Genomic DNA, 25,163 nt, shown 5'->3' with positions numbered 1-25,163 from the left:
AAAATTAAGAGGAAAAGGGGTCCATGGGTTAAAAAAGGTTGAGAACCACTGCTTCAATTGCACCTCTGGATCAAAAATGACTCGCTGTCTTGCAAACCAGGATTTTTAAAACCATGACTGCAGCAGTTACACACACTAACCCAGGATTTTAACCCTTAAAGCACCAAATGCATATTGTAAGGAACTTCTTTTAATTCCTTGCTGCCTTGCTGGCAGGTTTTGTGTTTAAACTACAGACTTTTGCCCCCCCCCCCCCCCCCCCCCCCCCCGCCCCCTCCCCGGGTGCAAGCTAATAATTATTATTATTATCATTGTCACAAGTAGGCTTACATTAACACTGCAATGAAGTTACTGTGAAAATCCCCTAGTCACCACATTCCGGCGCCTGTTCGGGTACACAGAGGGAGAATTCAGAATGTCCAATCCACCTAACAGCACATCTTTTGGGACTTGTGGGAGGAAACCGGAACACCCGGAGGAAACCCATGCAGACACGGGGAGAATATGCAGACTCTGTACAGACAGTGACCCAAGCCGGGAATCGAACCCGGGTCCCTGGCGCTGTGAAGCCACAGTTTAACCACTGTAGTATCGCGCTATTTGAACTGGCCCAGGGGCACCCCATGACCAGGCTGCTGCGTGGCAGGATCCCACGTTGTCATTTTGATGGACGAGCAACCAATCAGCTCTTTTTAAATCCGGGTCTTTGATGGGCTCTCGATTCTAATTGGTCTGGGCTGTTCCAGGAAGGCAGGGGCTACCGGCGAACCTGTCATACAGGTCCTACTTTACATCCCATAATACAGGTGTACAGTGGTTCACCACATTCACCCCCTGTTAAAAATGAGTCCGGCAGGGGTGGCGTGGAACTATATACAATGTTGAGAATTATGTACAGAGTCTTAGAAAATGAGTGGGGGAGGATGCCCATTAGAGGTTCAGACGATCCGGAGCTTTGATGATTCGCTGGGAGCGACGTAACGGTGGCGGCGATGTCGGTGCTGGCGGTGCTGGTGCTGGCGGTGTTGGTGCTGGCCAGCAGTCGGATGGCCCGGGAGCGTGCCAAAATCGTCTTTGTCCTCTTGCGTGGGCAGGGGAAGGAGGGATGGACCTGGTGGGGTTAATGTTGGGAGCGCCGGGGGAGGGGAGGGTGGCGTGTGGGTGGGGGAGTGTGTTTGGCTGGAACCTGACGGTGCCAGGTCCCTGAGGGAGACAGTATCTTGGCGGCCGTTGGGTAACTCCACGTAGGCATACTGGGGGTTGGTGTGGAGCACGTGTACCCTCTCCACCAACGGGTCCGCCTTATGGAGTCGGATGTGCCTACGGAGCAGGACTGGTCCTGGAGCTGTGAGCCAAGTCGGGAGCGACACCCCGGATGTGGATTTCCTAGGGAAGATAAAAAGATGTTGATGGGATGTGTTATTTGTAGCGGTGCAGCTGGCGAAATGGCAGATCGATGGAGGACACGCATATTTATACAGCTCCTACTGGGCGGAGCCAGCTGGCAGGGGCTACCGGCGAACCTGTAGTACAGGTCCTACCTTACATCCCCTAATACAGGCACACAGTGGTTCACCACAGGCTCTCAGCTTTTAGTTTTGTTTCTGGGGGCCGAGTTGAAAAAGGCTTTAAGTTCTCTCTCCCAGAAGGGGGTGGGTCTCTCTGAAATCGCCAGGTGCAGCCTCCTGTGCCGAGCTGATAGGCATTCTCTGTGTGTCTATTCCCAAGTTAGTTCCTGGTTGGATCAAGAAGGTGACGAGGACACGCCTGATCTCTCTGTTCTGATGGATCTCTGCCTGAAGGTGCAAAGTAAAGACCTTTCTCTCTCTCCACGGTCAGATTGACCCACACAAGGTCAGTCCAGCAGCAGCTGTGGGCAAGGCCAGTGCTTTAAAAACCCTCTTTGAAATTCCCATGTCGAGAGGGTCAGATTGACTCAGTCAGGCTGGTAGTCCATCTGGTGGACACAAGTTAGAATTGCACAGATTTGAGAGTCAGTCTGGTGAAGGTGTGCAGATGAAGGTGACTCTCGAGAGGAATTCCTGCAGCCTGCGGGGTCTGAGTGAAGGCAGATACCTGAAGACCCAAACCAATCACTGGTTTTCATCACCTCACATTCTGGAAGATCACCGTCTTCAAAGGCCACAACCTCAGCAGCAAAGATTCTCATTTCTTGTCCTGTTTAATCCCCATTATTTTGATCCTTCTCCTTACCGACTCTGTCTGTCATGTGTGTGTGTGTGTGGAGGGGGGTACGGTGATGTTGGGGAGTATTTTGATTATCAGACCGCTGTTCTATTATCACCATCACATGTTTAACTTTTACCTTGTTGTAAATAAACAGTTATTTAGTATTTCACTGACAAATCTGATGTCTGTAAGTCATTCGAGCAGTCAAGGTTCAAAGATCTGAGGAAAATAGAGAATTATTGGATTGTGGGATCTGTGGGGCTGCAATTGACCGTACACTCGCCTGGGGAGTCGTAACAATATAATACAATATCTCTGAAAATCCGACATTCACCATGCCTTAGAGCTGTTCCCCTGCCCTTTCTCCGTGCCCTTGAACATTGTTCCAATTCAAATAATCATCTACTGCCTCAATTGAACCTGCCTCCACCACACTCCCAGGCCATGTATTCCAGACCCCAACCACTTGCTGTGTAAAAACGTTTTTTCTCACATCACATTTGCTTCTTTTCCAAATCACTTTCAATCTGTGCCTCTCAATCTCGATCCTTTTGAACAGGAACAGTTTCCCCCTCTACTCTGTCCAGCCCCCTCATGATTTTGAACATCTCTATCACATCCCCTCTCAGCCTCCTTCTCTCTCTGGAGAACAGTCCCCACCCCGCCCATCTATCCTCAAAACTGAAGTTGTTCATCCCTGGAACCATCCTTGTAAACCTCTTCCACACTCTCTCCAATGTGTTCACATCCTCCAATAGTGTGGATATACACGATAGGAAGAATATACACTATAATTGTATATTAGAGTCAGAGATGTTTACAGCATGGAAACAGGCCCTTCGGCCCAGCAGTTTCTATCACTAAGCTAGTCCCACTTTCCCGCATTTAGCCCATATCCCTCTATACCCACCCTGCCCATGTAACTGACTAACTGTTCGTACCCGCCTCTACCACTGTCTCTGGCAGCCCGTTCCAGATGCTCCCCACCCTCTGTGTGGAGAAATTTCCCCTCTGGTCTCTTTTGTATCTCTCCCCTCTCACCTTAAACCTATGCCCTCTAGTTCTAGACTCCTCTACCTTTGGGGAAAGATGTTGACTATCTTCCTTATCGATGCTCCTCATTATTTTATAGACCTCTATAAGATCACCCCTAAGCCTCCTACGCTCGAGGGGAAAAGGTCCCAGCCTATCCAGCCTCTCCTTATAACTCAGACCATCGAGTCCTGGTAGCATCCTCGTAAATCTCTTCTGCGCTCTTTCTAGTTTAACAATATCCTTCCTATAATAGGGTGACCAGAACTGAACACAGTATTCCATGTGTGGTCTTACCAAAGTCTTGTACAACTTCAACAAGACGTCCCAACTCCTGTATTCAATATTCTGACCAATAAAGCCCAGCCTGCTGAATGCCTTCTTCACCACCCTGTCCACCTGCCACTCCACCTTCAAGGGGCTATGAACCTGTACCCCGAGATCTCTTTGTTCTGTAACTCTCCCCAACTCCCTACCAGTAACTGAGTACGTGCTGCCCTGATTTGATCGACCAAAATGCATCACCTCACATTTATCCAAATTAAACTCCATCTGCCATTCATCAGCCCACTGACCCAATTGGGACAAGAACCTGTTGCAAATTTACATAACCTTCTTCACTGGCCACTATGTCACCAATTTGGTGCCATTTTCAAGCAAGGGAAACTATCCCCGTTTCCCACCATGTTTTTAATATGTGGAAGTCTGTCGATCTCAGTGAGCAGGAACAGTTTCTCCCTGTTCCAGAACTGTGCCCAATATTCCAGCTGAGGTCTAACTATAGTTCTGTGTAAGTTCAGTATAACCCCCTCGCTCTTGTACTCTCTGTCCATAAAACCCAGAATACTCTCTGCTTTATGAACTGCTCCCTCCACCTGTCCTGTCACCTTCAATAATCTGCGCACAGATCCACCCAGGTCCCTCTGATCCTGCAGTCCTTGAAGAATTTTACCCCTTATTTTCTATTGTCTCTCCATGTTCTTCCTACCAAAACACATCACCTCACTCTTCTCTATATTGAACATACAAACCTTCCCCCAGCCTGAAAGATATCCATTGACCATTACTCTCTGCTTCTATTGTTCAGCCAATTTTATGTCCACGCTGTCTTCCCTTTTATTCCAGGGTCTATAACTTTTCTCACAAGCCTATGGTGAGGCAATGTATCAAATGCCTTTGAAAGTCCACGTACACCACATCTACAGCTTCAAAGGCATTTGCAGAGTCTAAATCAGTGGGCCAAAATTTAGCCAATGGAATACAATGTGGAGAAATGTGAGGGTGTCCATTTGGGCGGACAAACAGAAATACAGAGTATTTCTGAAATGATGAGAATTGTTACATTTCAAAGGGAATTGGGTGGCCTTAATCGCCAGTCACTAAAGCTGACAGGCAGATACAGCAATTAATCGCCAGTCACTAAAGCTGACAGGCAGATACAGCAATTAATCGCCAGTCACTAAAGCTGACAGGCAGATACAGGAATTAATCGCCAGTCACTAAAGCTGACAGGCAGATACAGCAATTAATCGCCAGTCACTAAAGCTGACAGGCAGACACAGCAATTAATCGCCAGTCACTAAAGCTGACAGGCAGATACAGCAATTAATCGCCAGTCACTAAAGCTGACAGGCAGATACAGCAATTAATCGCCAGTTACTAAAGCTGACAGGCAGATACAGCAATTAATCGCCAGTCACTAAAGCTGACAGGCAGATACAGCAATTAATCGCCAGTCACTAAAGCTGACAGGCAGATACAGCAATTAATCGCCAGTCACTAAAGCTGACAGGCAGATACAGCAATTAATCGCCAGTCACTAAAGCTGACAGGCAGATACAGCAATTAATCGAAAGTCACTAAAGCTGACAGGCAGATACAGCAATTAATCGCCAGTCACTAAAGCTGACAGGCAGATACAGCAATTAATCGCCAGTCACTAAAGCTGACAGGCAGATACAGCAATTAATCGCCAGTCACTAAAGCTGACAGGCAGATACAGCAATTAATCGTCAGTCACTAAAGCTGACAGGCAGATACAGCAATTAATCGAAAGTCACTAAAGCTGACAGGCAGATACAGCAATTAATCGCCAGTCACTAAAGCTGACAGGCAGATACAGCAATTAATCGCCAGTCACAAAAGCTGACAGGCAGATACAGCAATTAATCGAAAGTCACTAAAGCTGACAGGCAGATACAGCAATTAATCGCCAGTCACTAAAGCTGACAGGCAGATACAGCAATTAATCGCCAGTCACTAAAGCTGACAGGCAGATACAGCAATTAATCGCCAGTCACTAAAGCTGACAGGCAGATACAGCAATTAATCGCCAGTCACTAAAGCTGACAGGCAGATACAGCAATTAATCGCCAGTCACTAAAGCTGACAGGCAGATACAGCAATTAATCGCCAGTCACTAAAGCTGACAGGCAGATACAGCAATTAATCGCCAGTCACTAAAGCTGACAGGCAGATACAGCAATTAATCGCCAGTCACTAAAGCTGACAGGCAGATACAGCAATTAATCGCCAGTCACTAAAGCTGACAGGCAGATACAGCAATTAATCGCCAGTCACTAAAGCTGACAGGCAGATACAGCAATTAATCGCCAGTCACTAAAGCTGACAGGCAGATACAGCAATTAATTGCCAGTCACTAAAGCTGACAGGCAGATACAGCAATTAATCGCCAGTCACTAAAGCTGACAGGCAGATACAGCAATTAAGGCAAATGGTATTTTTGGCCTTTATTACAAGAGGGTTTGCGTGTCGGAGTAAAGATGTGTCAGAGTAATTATATAAAATCTTGGTGAGACCAAACCTGGAGGATTGTTTACCGACTCGGTCACCTTACTGAAGGATAAACTTGCCACAGACAGAACACAACCAATGTTAATCAAACTCATTGCTGGGGTGGAGGGATTGCCCTAATGAGGGAAGATCAAATAGACGGGGCCTTTATTCTGTAGTTTAGAAGATTGAGAGATGATCTCATTCAAAGATACAAATTCTTACCGGGCTCGATGGGAAGTTGCAGAAGGATGTCCCCCCTGGCTGGGGGGAAAGGGGGGGGGGGGGGGGGGGGTGAGGGGGGGGGGGGGAAGGGCAGGGTCTAGAGCCATGGGACACAGTCTCAGAATCAGGGCTCATGTAGGACTGAGATGAGGAGGGATTTATTCACTCAGAGGGTCACTGGAATTCTCTGCCTCAGAGGGATATCATTTTATAGAATTTACAGTGCAGAAGGAGGCCATTTGGCCCATCGAGTGTGCACCGGCTCTTGGAAAGAGCACCCTACCCAAGGTCAACACCTCCACCCTATCCCCATAACCCAGTAACTCCACCCAACACTAAGGGCAATTTTGGACACTAAGGGAAATTTAGCATGGCCAATCCATCTAACCTGCACGTCTTTGGACTGTGGGAGGAAACCGGAGCACCCGGAGGAAACCCACGCACACACGGGGAGGATGTGCAGACTCCGCACAGACAGTGACCCAAGCCGGAATCGAACCTGGGACCCTGGAGCTGTGAAGCGATTGTGCTATCCACAATGCTACTGTGCTGCCCAATGTGGTGACTCAGTCACTCAGTAAGTTCCACACTGAGATTGACAGATTTCTACACATTAAAAACATGGAGGGAAACGGGGATCGTGCAGGGAAATGGTGTCAAAGTAGGTCAGGCAGGATGTCATTGACTAGCAGAACGGGTTTGAGGGGCTGAATGGCTGATTCCTGCTTCTATTTCTTATTTTCTTAGGTTTACTTCTGATCTTTGGTTGGATGGTCTCCCGTCTCCTGTTTCCTCTCTTCCTCCTTTCTTGAATAGTGAGGTTGTGTTTACGACTGTTCAATCCATAGGGATTGTTTGAAACTCAAAGGAATTCTAGAAAATCTAAATCAATGCACCCACTAACACTGTAGTTTGATTTTTTTAAACTATTTGTGGTGGGTGATTAATGTCAGGGGTTTGCTGTCTTTAAGTCCCATTCATTTGTCCAGAGCTTCTTTTATAACTAACACAAAAGTTCTAACGTTGTTGTTTTTCGCTGAGGAGGATCTGTTTAACATCTCCACCACTTTATTTTTCTAAATTCTACCGACTCCTGTCTGTGTCTCGAAGGGACCCAGGTTTACTCTCACTAACATCCTCCCTTTCACATAGCTCTCAAAGCTTGTACAATCGGTTTTGATGTCTCTGCTGACGGGTTGTTCTCACACTCTCTTTCCATTTCAATTTCTTGGTCCTCCTTTGATAATTTCTGAAATCCTCCCAATCGTCTGGCCTTACTGATCTCCTTGGCAACATTACATACCTTTTCTTCCCGTCTAATACTATCTTTAACTTCCTTCATTAGTCAGAGATGAATCACATTTCCAGTTGGACTTTTGATCGTTAAGGGAATGTAAAATTGTTGAAAGTTATGAATTAGATCTTTAACAATGAGTTTTTAAACAATGTCTTGTTTATCATTACATCTATTAATCTTGTTTTCTAATCTACGTTAACTAATTCTCACCTCATACCGACCTGGTTAGCTCTGTTCAGGTTTAAAATCATAGTTTCAGACATAACTAAATCATGGATGGAGGATTGGTTAATTAATAGAAAGCAAAGAGTTGGGATAAATGGGTGTTTCTCTGGTTGGCAATCAGTAGCTAGTGGTGTCCCTCAGGGATCAGTGTTGGGCCCACAATTGTTCACAATTTACATAGATGATTTGGAGTTGGGGACCAAGGGCAATGTGTCCAAGTTTGCAGGTGACACTAAGATGAGTGGTAAAGCGAAAAGTGCAGAGGATACTGGAAGTCTGCAGAGGGATTTGGATAGGTTAAGTGAATGGGCTCGGGTCTGGCAGATGGAATACAATGTTGACAAATGTGAGGTTATCCATTTTGGTAGGAATAACAGCAAACGGGATTATTATTTAAACGATAAAATATTAAAGCATGCCGCTGTTCAGAGAGACTTGGGTGTGCTAGTGCATGAGTCACAGAAGGTTGGTTTACAAGTGCAACAGGTGATTACGAAGGCAAATGGAATTTTGTCCTTCATTGCTAGAGGGATGGAGTTTAAGACTAGGGAGGTTATGTTGCAATTGTATAAGGTGTTAGTGCGGCCACACCTGGAGTATTGTGTTCAGTTTTGGTCTCCTTACTTGAGAAAGGACGTACTGGCGCTGGAGGGTGTGCAGAGGAGATTCACTAGGTTAATCCCAGAGCTGAAGGGGTTGGATTATGAGGAGAGGTTGAGTAGACTGGGACTGTACTCGTTGGAATTTAGAAGGATGAGGGGGGATCTTATAGAAACATTTAAAATTATGAAGGGAATAGATAGGATAGATGCGGGCAGGTTGTTTCCACTGGCGGGTGACAGCAGAACTAGGGGGCATAGCCTCAAAATAAGGGGAAGTAGATTTCGGGCTGAGTTTAGGAGGAACTTCTTCACCCAAAGGGTTGTGAATCTATGGAATTCCTTGCCCAGTGAAGCAGTTGAGGCTCCTTCATTACATGTTTTTAAGGTAAAGATAGATAGTTTTTTGAAGAATAAAGGGATTAAGGGTTATGGTGTTCGGGCCGGAAAGTGGAGCTGAGTCCACAAAAGATCAGCCATGATCTAATTGAATGGCGGAGCAGGCTCGAGGGGCCAGATGGCCTACTCCTGCTCCTAGTTCTTATGTTCTTATGTTCTTATTCTCAAATGCAATCTGAAATTTAACATGTTATGATTACTCTTTCCCAGAATCACCTTCACTTTAATAGTCTGTTCCCTAATTGGTTCTTTAACAGACTGGCCAAGAAAACTATCTTCAATGCTCCTTAAATCGTGTCTCTTTGAGGAGCATTTGCTACCCAGTGTCAGATTGTTGCCTTGTTTACACACCTGTGGAGCATCAAAATGGGATTTGACTACAATAAAGGTGCTTGATAAATGCAGGATTTTGTTTTATTGTTGATGGGTGACTGGGTGCAAGAAAATCAGAAGGAATCTGCACATTTTCCATTCACACCCGGCAGGTTGGGTGTGAGGATGTAACTGGTACTAACTGTTCCCTGTGCTAAAAGACAATTATATAAACCTTAAATCTCTGCACCCTGCCCCTTGCTCCCCGAGCAATTAAATAGGAGAAACGACATGAGGTAAGAGCCAACATTATAATATATATATTAACAATATTATATATATATTAACATCAGTAAAAGGTTAAATCTGCAGATGAGGTATTAAGGGTTGTGTGGTCTGATTAAAGGCAGTGGACACAGAGTGACTATCCCGGGGATTCTCACACTCATGTGCTTGCTCCTCAATGACACACAACACAGTGTCATTGATATTTATAAATTAATCAGCAACAGCAGCAAGCTGTGATCCCAACATCCTGTTGTTTTGTGAAGGCTCCCGGTCTTTTCCCATTTAATTTCCAGCATGCCACCGTTCGATTTTATATATTCCCATCATTGGCGTCATCTTTTCACTCACACTCACAAACACACTTACACACACCCACACTCACACACACCCACACTCACACACACCCACACTCTCGCACACACACCTCACGCACACACACTCATGCACTCACTCAGACACCCACACTCTTGCACACACACTCATGCACACACACTCATGCACTCCCACACACACACACTCACACGCTCACTCAGACACCCACACTCTTGCACACACACTCATGCACACACACTCATGCACCCCCCCACACACACACCCACACGCTCACTCACCCACCCGCAAGCTCATCCACCCACACACTCATACATGCACTCACCGCCACTCACACAGCATCATGCACCCACACATACACCCACACAGCCTCACACACATAGCCTCACACACACCCACACACACTGTAAAGATGCTCTTTCACCAGCTTCATTACTGAATAAGAATTGTACAACCGCCTCACTGCTGTAGCTCGCTCCCAAAATGTCTCTGGCTTGGAGTCTTTATCACCATGGAGTGATACCACACTCTGAGTCCTGATTGGTCACATTTGCACAAACCATGTGACCCTTACTCTGCTGTGTTGCGCTTAAAGGGCCAATAACCAGACCCCTGCCCCTTTAACTCCGTTATACAATCTTCAGTAACTAATTTACTCAGTCCTAAATATTAACGAAACAAAATATAATAAATTAATTGGACAATTGTATATCGAGTTTCTGAGGGGGTTTTCTGTTTCTTGTGGAACGGCATTATTCTGTTGTCTGAGATGTTTCCAGAGGATCGACGTTACCAGGAACTGCAATAACGGGTTCTGGCACAGGTGATTCGTCACCATTTGTTTCCATGGAGACATCAGTTGTGTTGAAAGCAGCTGTATCAGGTATTTCGGTATTTCAAAGATTCATAGGTGGAAAGAGTTGACTGCCATCGTTGAATTCTGGCTGAGGAGATCAACGGGAACAGCCTTGTCCCCTTTGAAGAGACCAAAGAGGTTTGTGGTCAGAAATGATGGCCGAAGGGCAGCACGGTGGCACAGTGGTTAGCACTGGATTGCGGGGCTGAGGACCCGGGTTCGAATCCCGGCCCTGGGTCTCTGTCCGTGTGGAGTTTGCACATTCTCCCCGCGTCTGCGTGGGTTTCACCCCCACAAGCCAAAGATGTGCGGGGTAGATGGATTGGCCACGCTAAATTGCCCCTTAATTGAAAATCAATACTCTAAATTTAAAAAAAAAAGAAATGATGGCCGTGTCCACCATGTTGTTATTGGTGGAATTTCTTGACACCAAAGACTATTGATAGTCCCTCCTCGATTCGTGAGTCATCGTTTTCAGCTCTGAGCACATTCTTCACACACACTCCATGGGCCATGCAGGGCCATTGTCCACACCATGGGGACAGCAGGGCCATTGTCCACACCATCGGCCATGCAGGGCCATTGTCCACTCCATCGGCCATGCAGGGCCATTGTCCACTCCATGGGACAGCAGGGCCATTGTCCACTCCATGGGACAGCAGGGCCATTGTCCACACCATGGGGACAGCAGGGCCATTGTCCACTCCATCGGCCATGCAGGGCCATTGTCCACACCATGGGCCATGCAGGGCCATTGTCCACACCATGGGACAGCAGGGCCATTGTCCACACCATGGGCCATGCAGGGCCATTGTCCACACCATGGGCCATGCAGGGCCATTGTCCACTCCATCGGCCATTGTCCACACCATCGGCCATGCAGGGCCATTGTCCACTCCATGGGCCATGCAGGGCCATTGTCCACTCCATGGGACAGCAGGGCCATTGTCCCCACCATGGGCCATGCAGGGCCATTGTCCACTCCATGGGACAGCAGGGCCATTGTCCCCACCATGGGCCATGCAGGGCCATTGTCCACACCATGGGCCATGCAGGGCCATTGTCCACTCCATGGGCCATGCAGGGCCATTGTCCCCACCATGGGCCATGCAGGGCCATTGTCCACACCATGGGCCATGCAGGGCCATTGTCCACTCCATGGGACATGCAGGGCCATTGTCCCCACCATGGGCCATGCAGGGCCATTGTCCACACCATGGGCCATGCAGGGCCATTGTCCACACCATGGGCCATGCAGGGCCATTGTCCACACCATGGGCCATGCAGGGCCATTGTCCACTCCATGGGACATGCAGGGCCATTGTCCCCACCATGGGCCATGCAGGGCCATTGTCCACACCATGGGCCATGCAGGGCCATTGTCCACTCCATGGGACAGCAGGGCCATTGTCCCCACCATGGGCCATGCAGGGCCATTGTCCACACCATGGGCCATGCAGGGCCATTGTCCACTCCATGGGGCAGCAGGGCCATTGTCCACACCATCGGCCATGCAGGGCCATTGTCCACAACATGGGGACAGCAGGGCCATTGTCCACACCATGGGGACAGCAGGGCCATTGTCCACACCATGGGGCAGCAGGGCCATTGTCCACACCATGGGGCAGCAGGGCCATTGTCCACACCATGGGGGCAGCAGGGCCATTGTCCACTCCATCGGCCATGCAGGGCCATTGTCCACACCATGGGGACAGCAGGGCCATTGTCCACACCATGGGACAGCAGGGCCATTGTCCACACCATGGGACAGCAGGGCCATTGTCCACACCATGGGACAGCAGGGCCATTGTCCACACCATGGGGCAGCAGGGCCATTGTCCACTCCATCGGCCATGCAGGGCCATTGTCCACACCATGGGCCATGCAGGGCCATTGTCCACTCCATGGGCCATGCAGGGCCATTGTCCACTCCATGGGGCAGCAGGGCCATTGTCCACACCATGGGACAGCAGGGCCATTGTCCACACCATGGGCCATGCAGGGCCATTGTCCACTCCATGGGCCATGCAGGGCCATTGTCCACTCCATGGGGCAGCAGGGCCATTGTCCACACCATGGGGGCAGCAGGGCCATTGTCCACTCCATCGGCCATGCAGGGCCATTGTCCACACCATGGGCCATGCAGGGCCATTGTCCACTCCATGGGGCAGCAGGGCCATTGTCCACACCATGGGGACAGCAGGGCCATTGTTCACACCATGGGCCATGCAGGGCCATTGTCCACACCATGGGCCATGCAGGGCCATTGTCCACTCCATGGGCCATGCAGGGCCATTGTCCACTCCATGGGCCATGCAGGGCCATTGTCCACACCATGGGCCATGCAGGGCCATTGTCCACACCATGGGGCAGCAGGGCCATTGTCCACTCCATCGGCCATGCAGGGCCATTGTCCACTCCATCGGCCATGCAGGGCCATTGTCCACACCATGGGCCATGCAGGGCCATTGTCCACTCCATGGGGCAGCAGGGCCATTGTCCACACCATGGGGACAGCAGGTCACCCACTCGACATGGGGAGGTTGATATCAGTCCTTTAGGTGGGTTGAGGTTTGAGCAATGCATGGGTTGCTTTACTCTGTTGAAAGCTTTCTCCTGGGGAACCTTCCAAGACTAACAACGGTGTTTCTTTAGCAGATTATGCAAAGGGATCCAAAATCATCAATACTTTTGGTAAAATATTCCATAGCAGCTTACAATCCCCCAAAATGGTTTGAGTTCAGTTGTGTTTCTGGGGGCAGGGTCTCCTTTATCACCTTGACCTTGTCTCCAAGTGGTTTTGGCTTCACAGCTGGCTGCAGGTTCCTGTCCTGACTGGGGAATGGCACCATTCTGTGTCCTCTGCAACTCCTGTGCACCATTTTCAGTGCTTTCCACGGCCATCACTATCTACATTGCTTCGAACTTACATCGAGGTTGGCAAGCAATCTACATTGAATAGCATCATTGTTCACCCCAGAGACTAACCTATCCTGTAACATCTCATTTAAGGTGGCTCTCGGATTTCAATACTGAAATGAAAACTGCTTATTGTCACGAGTAAGCTTCAAATGAAGTTACTGTGAAAAGCCCCTAGTCGCCACATTCCGGCGCCTGTTCGGGGAGGCTGGTACGGGAATTGAACTGTGCTGCCGTGATCTGCTTTCAAAGCCAGCGATTTAGCTCTGTGCTAAACCAGCTTCTCCGATAATTGCTCCAGTTTAACAATATAAATCGGGATTGATTTGCCTGGGGTGCTGACCCTCAAATTAAATTTGAATGACTGGAATATGACCAATGTTTCAGGTTGCAATTGAGCCTTCACTAAATCTACGAGCTCACTCAATGATTTAGAGCGAGAGGTGCTTGGGGCTGTAAGACCGTGAATAAGGTTCTAGGTGTGAGTTCCACAATTATGAGAATTGCTTTGTGTTTCTCCGCCTCCCCTATTTAATTTGGCTGGAAATGATACCCAGAATGCTCGATGTATTGTGTCCAGTCCTCCATGGACGTGTCAAATGCGTCTATTCCCCCACAGAGAGACATTCTGCTGAGTTCTGTATTTTTCAGACTCCGATTAAAACTGGATACTCACGGGTGTCGGGCCAGAGGCAGTGTTACGATAATTTATCCTCGTCGCCAGATGTAAAGATGCACTTTCACAAACATTATTAGTGAACATGAAAGGTATTTATTAATCAGAATTGTACAACAGCCCCGTGGCTGTAGCTCGCTCCCAAAATGTCTCTTTGCCAAAGAGGCTCTACCCCTTGGGGTGATTCCCCACTCTGAGTCCCAATTGGTCCCCAGGCCAGGTGACCCTTAATCTGCTGTGTTGCCCTTAAAGAGACTATCACAACCCACACCCATAGATACACATGCACGTACCCACATGCACACCCACCCACACACACAGACACTCTCACAATCACACACTCACACGCACACTCACTCACAACCAATCACATCAACTCCCACCCACTCACATGCAGGCACAGTCACTCACACACACATCTACACCCATATGCACACCCACACACACACAAAGACCCACACAAACACAGATTGACACACACACTCACAGCAACTCACACCCACTCACACACAGCCAGTAACAGCCACTCACTCACACACATACCCGGAAATGCTCACACACTCAGCTGCTCACACCCACATACACAGAAACATTCACACATCCACATGCACAGTCATACACACACCTATACACACACTCACATAGGTGCACCTATATGCACACTCACACAAACACACACTTTCACCAATAGACAGAGACACATACTCGCACACAGCCACACACACACACACACACTCATAGACACACAGACACACAATCACACATTCACACACAGGGGGGGGGTGGCACAAACATCACACATGTGCACAAACACAAACACACTAACATGCAATCACACAAATGCATGCTCAGACACACACTCATACACCCATGAATATACACACACACCTACATACTGACACAATTCAATACACATACAATACTCACCTGCACTGACACACACCCAGACACACATTCACACACTCATGCATATGTACACACACCCATTAACACATGCACATACCCACAAACACCTACTCACACATGCATTCACTCACAAACACATGCACTCACATTTGAACCCTTGCTCACACTCAAATGCACACACTCACAACCATGTACACACACACACACATGTCTCACATACACACACACTCAAACATACGCACGCTCTCCTTCCCTCTCTCACACAGACACTCACCCACACATTCAAACAGCAATATTTGCCAAGCAATAATCTAATTCATAAGCACCTTGTGCCAATTGCATAATGAAGCTCTGCTCAGGAAATGGGCTATTGCATGGAGACTGGGCTCTGTGGGAATCTCGGCACTCGGCTCTTTAAACCTCCTCCTCCCCCTCCCTATCACTTCTGCATCAGTGCATCCGAGAGTCAGCTCTCTCTCTCTCTCTCTCTCCAGTCTGTGTTCAAATCCGCAGCGGGAGGCTGGCGTATGTTGAGAGATCGAGCTGGGATTTCTGTCAGCCCCAGCAAGTCAATGCTGGGGTCATGTTAGCAGAGAGCTGCCGCTGATGCTGAGAGTGTGTGTATGTGTGAGATTTGTGTTCAGAGCTGGGAAGCAGAGCCTGGAACAAGCTGGACAACCCTGTGTTTCACTGGAATATGTCACAAGGCAGCACCTGAATCATTAACACCGAGATGGAATGCCTCCTTTTCTAGGGTGAGTTCTGCTGGTTTTTTCCCCCCCTCCTCAGTGCTTTGGTCCTTCAGAAAACTGTGTCAGCAATTTCAAAGTGAAGAAAGAGCGATTGTGGAATTGAGATGAAATGTCAGCTTGTCTTGTTGCCCATGAACCTTGAGTGAGAATTGCAGCCTCTATATCATCCACAAAACAGCAACATCTTTCTTCACCAAGGTCATGAGGTGTGATTTGAAAGGAGTGCATTTGTTAAAGCCAGCCTAATCAATATTGCAATCCCTGGACACAATCATTTAAAAACAAAGGGTACAGTTATCCAAACCCCTTTTCCTCTGCTTTCCCTGGAAATTCTGGGAAGTGTGGAGGAGGTGAGCTGACTGGTGGCTTCCCCTAGCATGCCCTTTGTAAATGCCCAGGGTTTCAAATGGGCACAAGGTAAGGATGTATTTGAGGAGCTTTGATAGATGCCGTCTCAGACAGCCAGTGACATGACCAGGCACAGATCTGATCCTGTTAGACAAATTGCTCATTCTGCCACATCGCCCCCACCTCACCGCCTGGTCACCCCCTGGCACAGAGCTGACTCTGGAGGAGCCACTCCGTGTGGAGGGGGGGAGGGAGGTCTCCAAAGCTGTGCCTCAGCAAGTAACACCCATCACAGGGAATACTTCTCAATCTCGAGGTGTCCACTGTCGATTGCCACATTCAGTATATCCATCGAATGATAGAATCTTATAGTCCAAGAGTCCACTCGGCCCATTCTGCCTCTACTGGCTCATTTAAACAGCTGTGTAGTTGGAATCTTTCCCTGTGGACCCTGCAAATTCCCTTCATGGATTTCTCCACGTCGCTTTTGAAAGTTATTATTGAATCTGCTTCCACCGCCCTTTCAGTCAGCACCTTCCAGATCACAACAACTTACTGGGTGTAACAAACATTCCTTATGGAGCCTCTGCTTCTTCTCCCAATGACACTAAATTCGTGCCCCCTGCTTGGTGACCTTCCTCCTGATAGATTGTCCTCATTTGCCCAAAATCCGAACCCTTCCTGATTTTGACCAGGTTTATGGAGTCATTGTTAGGGTCAGCTCTGTGACCACCAGCTGGAAAGGTAAACAGCTTTAACTCGACCAGAACCACCTCCTGTCTGAACTATCATGAAGTTGTCTTCTTGTTTGTTTAATATCGCAGTTAACGTGGTCATTGAATTCCAAGGACCACTCTGCAATATCTTCTCATTTATTCAGAAAGAATCTGAGCCCACAGTTTTACCAGCTGCAGTGTTTCAGTCATTCAGTTTGAGAATTGCTTACCCAGAGCATAGAACATAGAACATAGAACGATACAGCGCAGTACAGGCCCTTCGGCCCTCGATGTTGCACCGACATGGAAAAAAAACTAAAGGCCATCTAACCTACACTATGCCCTTATCATCCATATGCTTACCCAATAAACTTTTAAATGCCCTCAATGTTGGCGAGTTCACTACTGTTGCAGGTAGGGCATTCCACGGCCTCACCACTCTTTGCGTAAAAAACCCACCTCTGACCTATATCTATTACCCCTCAATTTAAGGCTATGTCCCCTCGTGCTAGCCACCTCCATTCGCGGGAGAAGGCACTCGCTGTCCACCCTATCTAACCCTCTGATCATTTTGTATGCCTCTATTAAGTCACCTCTTAACCTTCTTCTCTCTAACGAAAACAACCTCAAGTCCATCAGCCTTTCCTCATAAGATTTTCCCTCCATACCAGGCAACATCCTGGTAAATCTCCTCTGCACCCGTTCCAAAGCTTCCACGTCCTTCCTATAATGAGGCGACCAGAACTGTACGCAATACTCCAAATGCGGCCGTACTAGAGTTTTGTACAACTGCAACATGACCTCATGGCTCCGGAACTCAATCCCTCTACCAATAAAGGCCATCACACCATAGGCCTTCTTCACAACCCTATCAAATCCGAAGGAGCAATCCTCCTCGGCCTCCTGTACAATATTCAACACTGCAGCTTATTTCAGCCACTTCTTTCAGTTAAAGTTTGTGAAGCTTGGAACCATTCCTACCACAATCCTATCCCCCCCCCCCCCCCCCCCCCCCCCCCCACTCACACCCCCACCCCACACACCCACCCCCTCGCTGGCTCAGAGTGAACCAAACCATTCACAACCTCGACATCCGACTGGAGACAGAGCTCCGCTTCCAACTCCATCATCAACATCATCGCCAAGACCACCAGGCACCACCCTCTTCACCCCTCCCTCAGCTCGTCTACGGCTGAGACCCTCACCCATGCTTTCTTCTGTCTGAAAGGAACTATTGCAAACACTCCTGCTTTCCAACTCTCCAGACACTTGTGGCTGTTTTATGCCTGTTTCTGAATAGACACCAAGTCCCTTTCCACAATTCACCAATCAGCTCAGGGAGTGCTGCACTGTCAGAGGGTCAGTACTGAGGGAGTGCTGCACTGTCAGAGGGTCAGTACTGAGGGAGTGCTGCACTGTCAGAGGGTCAGTACTGAGGGAGTGCTGCATTGTCAGAGGGTCAGTACTCAGGGAGTGCCGCACTGTCAGAGGGTCAGTACTGAGGGAGTGCCGCACTGTCAGAGGGTCAGTACTGAGGGAGTGCCGCACAGTCAGAGGGTCAGTACTGAGGGAGTGCTGCACTGTCAGAGGGTCAGTACTGAGGGAGTGCTGCACTGTCAGAGGGTCAGTACTGAGGGAGTGCTGCACTGTCAGAGGGTCAGTACTGAGGGAGTGCTGCACTGTCAGAGGGTCAGTACTGTGGGAGTGCTGCACTGTCAGAGGGTCAGTACTGAGGGATGCTGCATTGTCAGAGGGTCAGTACTGAGGGAGCGCCACACTGTCAGAGGGTCAGTACTGAGGGAGTGCCGCACTGTCAGAGGGTCAGTACTGAGGGAGTGCTGCACTGTCAGAGGGTCAGTACTGAGGGAGTGCTGCACTGTCAGAGGGTCAGTACAGAGGGAGTGCTGAACTGTCAGAGGGTCAGTACTGAGGGAGTGCTGCACTGTCAGAGGGTCAGTACTGAGGGAGTGCCGCACTGTCAGAGGGTCAGTACTGAGGGAGTGCCGCACTGTCAGAGGGTCAGTACTAAGGGAGTGCCGCACTGTCAGAGGGTCAGTACTGAGGGAGTGCCGCACTGTCAGAGGGTCAGTACTGAGGGAGTGCCGCACTGTCAGAGGGTCAGTACTGAGGGAGTGCTGCTCTGTCAGAGGGTCAGTACTGAGGGAGTGCTGCACTGTCAGAGGGTCAGTACTGAGGGAGTGCCGCACTATCAGAGGGTCAGTACTGAGGGAGCGCTGCACTGTCAGAGGGTGAGTACTGAGGGAGTGCTGCACTGTCAGAGGGTCAGTACTGAGGGAGTGCTGCACTGTCAGAGGGTCAGTACTGAGGGAGTGCCGCACTGTCAGAGGGTCAGTACTGAGGGAATGCCGCACTGTCAGAGGGTCAGTACTGAGGGAGTGCTGCACTGTCAGAGGGTCAGTACTGAGGGAGTGCCGCACTGTCAGAGGGTCAGTACTGAGGGAGTGCCGCACTGTCAGAGGGTCAGTACTGAGGGAGTGCTGCACAGTCAGAGGGTCAGTACTGAGGGAGTGCCGTACTGTCAGAGGGTCAGTACTGAGGGAGTGCCGCACTGTCAGAGGGTCAGTACTGAGGGAGTGCCGCACTGTCAGAGGGTCAGTACTGAGGGAGTGCCGCACTGTCAGAGGGTCAGTACTGAGGGAGTGCCGCACTGTCAGAGGGTCAGTACTGAGGGAGTGCTGCACTGTCAGAGGGTCAGTACTGAGGGAGTGCTGCACTGTCAGAGGGTCAGTACTGAGGGAGTGCTGCACTGTCAGAGGGCCAGTACTGAGGGAGTGCTGCACTGTCAGAGGGTCAGTACTGAGGGAGTGCCGCACTGTCAGAGGGTCAGTACTGAGGGAGTGCTGCACTGTCAGAGGGTCAGTACTGAGGGAGTGCTGCACTGTCAGAGGGTCAGTACTGAGGGAGTGCTGCACTGTCAGAGGGTCAGTACAGAGGGAGTGCTGCACTGTTTGAGGTGCAGCTTTAGATAAAATGTTAAACTGAACTGAGGTTTCCCTCTCAAGTGGATGTGTAATACTCAATGGTATTGCTGTCTGTGCTGTTCTGGTAATAATTACGCCTCAATCAACCTAATTTTGATTATTTGTTCATGATCTCATTGTCATATTTGGGATCTTTCTGTGCACCAATTGTCTGTGCTATTTCCTGCAGTGAACAGTGAACCCTTTGATCCTCGGACCATCCTGGGTTTGTGAAAGGCGATATAGAAATGAAAGTTTTCTGTCTTTCCTCTGGAGGCCACGTTTTCCTGACCATTGTTCTCTGTTGGCACCCAGTGTCGGAACGTTCAGATTGCCGTTTGTTAACAGCTCCTCGTATGGTGGATATTTCCAGATCCCCATCACACCTCCCCTCTGACTGTCTCCAACCTGGGCTTTGCTGCAACTTGTTTCTTGAAGCATCCCAGAATAAGCACCCAAGTCCTGTTCATTGCAAACTGCTTCAACTTCAACCTCTCCCATCCTCCTCACCCACTGACATCAGCTCCTGACATTACCTCACTTTCTCAGTGATTGCTTCAAATTACCTTCCTCTGAACTATTGGACAGAATAATTATGTCGCAGTGAAACTCCACATTAAATTGCACCAAGTGAGGAATATTGCACAAACAATTGGAATGAGAAGAGTAATATTTTGGAGTGGTCCATTTGTCATTGCTCCTCGATATTAATTTTTTATGTATTTCTGTTGTTCAGAGTGCAATTGGAGGAAGGAGATTTGGGAAAGATGAAATTGTGCGGCTAATCTTTGCTTTCTCTGCTTTACTGTTAAGTGGTTGCACAGAGATTGAAGGATTGTTTGGGGCTCCGGAGACGATTCACATCTTATTCAATTCACTCCTGGTGTAATCATGAATCTTATCAGCACCTGCTCCAGTTGTAATTATTAGCTCCATAATCCAATGATAAATGCTACTGTATTAAAGTATCATTATTCAATTTTTCTCTGTCACCTGCCAATGCCCCTCGAACACAAAATCTACAATTGCCTTCCCCGCTTTCCAATTTCTGCGCTCAGGGCTGTGCAGCCTGGAGGAGGAGAGAGCAAGGCAGAAATTAGAAAATATGCTCAGCAGAGTCCCTGTGTCTTTGTGATTGGGGGGCAGGAGCTGATCTGTTGGTTGGGAAAGGGAGGGGGGAGATTCATAAACCTGTGAGGAGTCCAGGATCCCGATAAAACTGCCCACTTCCGTTGCCTGTGACATCCGCTCAGGAACTAGGCCCAGATTTCTCAATGTAACATCGACTGGGGCACAAACAGGTTTATAACCAGGAACAATGTTCCCTTGAAGCACATTGGGTGTGCGCACCCAAACATACAACACCCAAACATACAACACTCAAACATACAACACCCAAACATACAACACTCAAACATACAACACCCAAACATACAACACCCAAACATACAACACTCAAACATACAACACTCAAACATACAACACCCAAACATACAACACTCAAACATACAACACTCAAACATACAACACCCAAACATACAATACCCAAACCTACAACACTCAATCATACAGCACCCAAACATACAACACCCAAACATACAACACTCAAACATACAGCACCCAAACATACAGCACCCAAATATACAACACCAAAACATACAACACCCAAACATACAGAACCCAAACATAGAACACGCAAACATACAACACCCAAACATACAGCACCCAAACATACAGCATCCAAACATACAACACCCAAACATACAACACTCAAACATACAACACTCAAACATACAACACCCAAACATACAACACTCAAACATACAACACTCAAACATACAACACTCAAACATACAACACCCAAACATACAACACCCAAACCTACAACACCCAATCATACAGCACCCAAACATACAACACCCAAACATACAACACCCAAACATACAACACCCAAACATACAACACCCAAACATATAGAACCCAAACATAGAACATGCAAACATACAACACTCAAACATACAACACCCAAACATACAACACTCAAACATACAGCACCCAAACATACAGCACCCAAACATACAACACCAAAACATACAACACCCAAACATACAGAACCCAAACATAGAACACGCAAACATACAACACCCAAACATACAGCACCCAAACATACAGCATCCAAACATACAACACCCAAACATACAACACTCAAACATACAACACCCAAACATACAACACTCAAACATACAACACTCAAACATACAACACCCAAACATACAACACCCAAACCTACAACACTCAATCATACAGCACCCAAACATACAACACCCAAACATACAACACTCAAACATACAACACCCAAACATACAACACTCAAACATACAGCACCCAAACATACAGCACCCAAACATACAGCACCCAAACATACAACACCCAAACATACAACACCCAAACAGACAGAACCCAAACATAGAACATGCAAACATACAACACTCAAACATACAGCACCCAAACATACAGCACCCAAACATACAACATGCAAACATATAACACCCAAACATACAACACTCAAACATACAGCACCCAAACATACAACACCCAAACATACAACATTCAAACATACAACACCCAAACATACAACACTCAAATATACAGCACCAAATATACAACATTCAAAAAACAACACCCAAACATACAGCACCCAACCATACAACACCAAAAGATACAACACCCAAACACACAGCACCCAAACGTACAGCACACAAACATACAACACACAAACATACAACACCCAAACACACAGCACCCAAACGTACAACACACAAACATACAACACCCACACATACAACACACAAACATACAACATTTAAACATACAAGGCCCCAACATACAACACACAAACATAGAACATTTAAACATACAACACCCAAACATACAACACCCAAACAGACAACACTCAAACACACAACACTCAAACACACAGCACCAAAACATACAACACCCAAACATACAGCACTCAAACATACAGAACCCAAACACACAGCACCCAAACGTACAACACACAAACATACAACACCCACACATACAACACCCAAACATACAACACTCAAACATACAACACCCAAACATACAGCACCCAAACATACAGCACCCAAACATACAGCACCCAAACATACAGCAGCCAAACATACAGCAGCCAAACATACAACACTCAAACATACAACACTCAAACATACAACACTCAAACATACAACACTCAAACATACAACAGTCAAACATACAGCACCCAAACATACAGTGCCCAAACATAAAACACTCAAACATACAACACCCAAACACACAACAACCAAACACACAAACACCCCAACACACAAACGCCCCAACGCACAAACCCCCAACACACAAACCCCCAACACACAAACCCCCAACACACAAACCCCCAACAGGCCATACCTCAACACGCCATACCCCAACATGAAAAAATGAAAAATTAAAATCGCTTATTGTCACAGGTAGGTTTCAAATGAAGTTATTGTGAAAAGACCCTAGTCACCACATTCCGGCGCCTGTTCAGGGAAGCTGGTACGGGAATTGAACCCGTGCTGCTGGCCTGCCTTGGTCTGCTTTAAAAGCCAGCGATTTAGCCCTGTGCTAAACCAGCCCCTACACAATGTACAATGCCTCAAAATGCAACACCCAAACATCCAATGCCCTAACACATATCCAATACCCCAGCATCCAATACCCCAGCATACATCCAATACCCCAGCATCCAATACCCCAGCATCCAATACCCCAGCATCCAATACCCCAGCATACATCCAATACCCCAGCATACATCCAATACCCCAGCATACATCCAATACCCCAGCATACATCCAATACCCCAGCATCCAATACCCCAGCATCCAATATCCCAGCATCCAATACCCCAGCATCCAATACCCCAGCATCCATCCAATACCCCAGCACACATCCAATACCCCAGCATCCAATACCCCAGCATACATCCAATACGCCAGCACACATCCAATACCCCAGCATCCAATACCCCAGCACACATCCAATACCCCAGCATACATCCACTACCCCAGCATCCAATACCCCATCATCCAATTCCTCAGCATCCAATACCCCAGCATACATCCAATACCCCAGCATACATCCAATACCCCAGCATCCTATACCCCAACATCCAATACCCCAGCATCCTATACCCCAGCATCCAATACCCCAGCATCCAATACCCCAGCATACATCCAATAACCCAGCATCCAATACCCCAGCACACATCCAATACCCCAGCATCCAATACCCCAGCATCCAATACCCCAGCATCCAATACCCCAGCATACATCCAATACCCCAGCATACATCCAATAACCCAGCATCCAATACCCCAGCACACATCCAATACCCAAGCATCCAATACCCCAGCATCCAATACCCCAGCATCCAATACCCCAGCATCCAATACCCCAGCATCCAATACCCCAGCATACATCCAATACCCCAGCATACATCCAATAACCCAGCATCCAATACCCCAGCACACATCCAATACCCAAGCATCCAATACCCCAGCATCCAATACCCCAGCATCCAATACCCCAGCATCCAATACCCCAGCATCCAATACCCCAGCATCCAATACCCCAGCATCCAATACCCCAGCATCCAATACCCCAGCACACATCCAATACCCCAGCATCCAATACCCCAGCATCCAATACCCCAGCACCAATACCCCAGCATTCTCCCAATACCCCAACACACATCCAATACCCCAGCACACATCCAATACCCCAGCATCCAATACCCCAGCATCCAATACCCCAGCATTCTCCCAATACCCCAACACACATCCAATACCCCATCATCCAATACCCCAGCATCCAATACCCCAGCATCCCATACCCCAGCATCCCATACCCCAGCATCCAATACCCCAGCATCCCATACCCCAGCATCCAATACCCCAGCATCCAATACCCCAGCATACATCCAATACCCCAGCATCCAATACCCCAGCATCCCATACCCCAGCATCCAATACCCCAGCATCCAATACCCCAGCATACATCCAATACCCCAGCATCCAATACCCCAGCATATATCCAATACCCCAGCATCCAATACCCCAGCATCCAATACCCCAGCATCCAATACCCCTGCATACATCCAATACCCCAGCACACATCCAATACCCCAGAAGCCAGTACCCCAGCGTACATCCAATAGCCCAGCATCCAATACCCCAGCATCCAATACCCCAGTATCCGATACCCCAGCATCCAATACCCCAGCATCCAATACCCCAGC

At 48.2% G+C, this 25,163-nt stretch overlaps 1 protein-coding gene across 1 annotated transcript in view; it reads left to right on the top strand.

Moving 5' to 3' along the window:
• Positions 1 to 15,600: 15,600 nt before the first annotated feature.
• The window catches only part of LOC119973860 (G-protein coupled receptor 22-like), a 162,828-nt gene continuing 153,265 nt past the window's right edge, over positions 15,601 to 25,163 (top strand). The window contains exon 1 of the mRNA XM_038812348.1: positions 15,601 to 15,802. The gene's annotated coding sequence lies outside the window, so the exon portion shown is untranslated. The remainder of the gene's footprint in view (positions 15,803 to 25,163) is intronic.

Source organism: Scyliorhinus canicula, chromosome 11 (assembly GCF_902713615.1).
Source record: "Scyliorhinus canicula chromosome 11, sScyCan1.1, whole genome shotgun sequence".
NCBI classification, from domain to species: Eukaryota; Metazoa; Chordata; class Chondrichthyes; order Carcharhiniformes; family Scyliorhinidae; genus Scyliorhinus; species Scyliorhinus canicula.
This window is presented reverse-complemented; position numbering and strand designations above follow the sequence as displayed.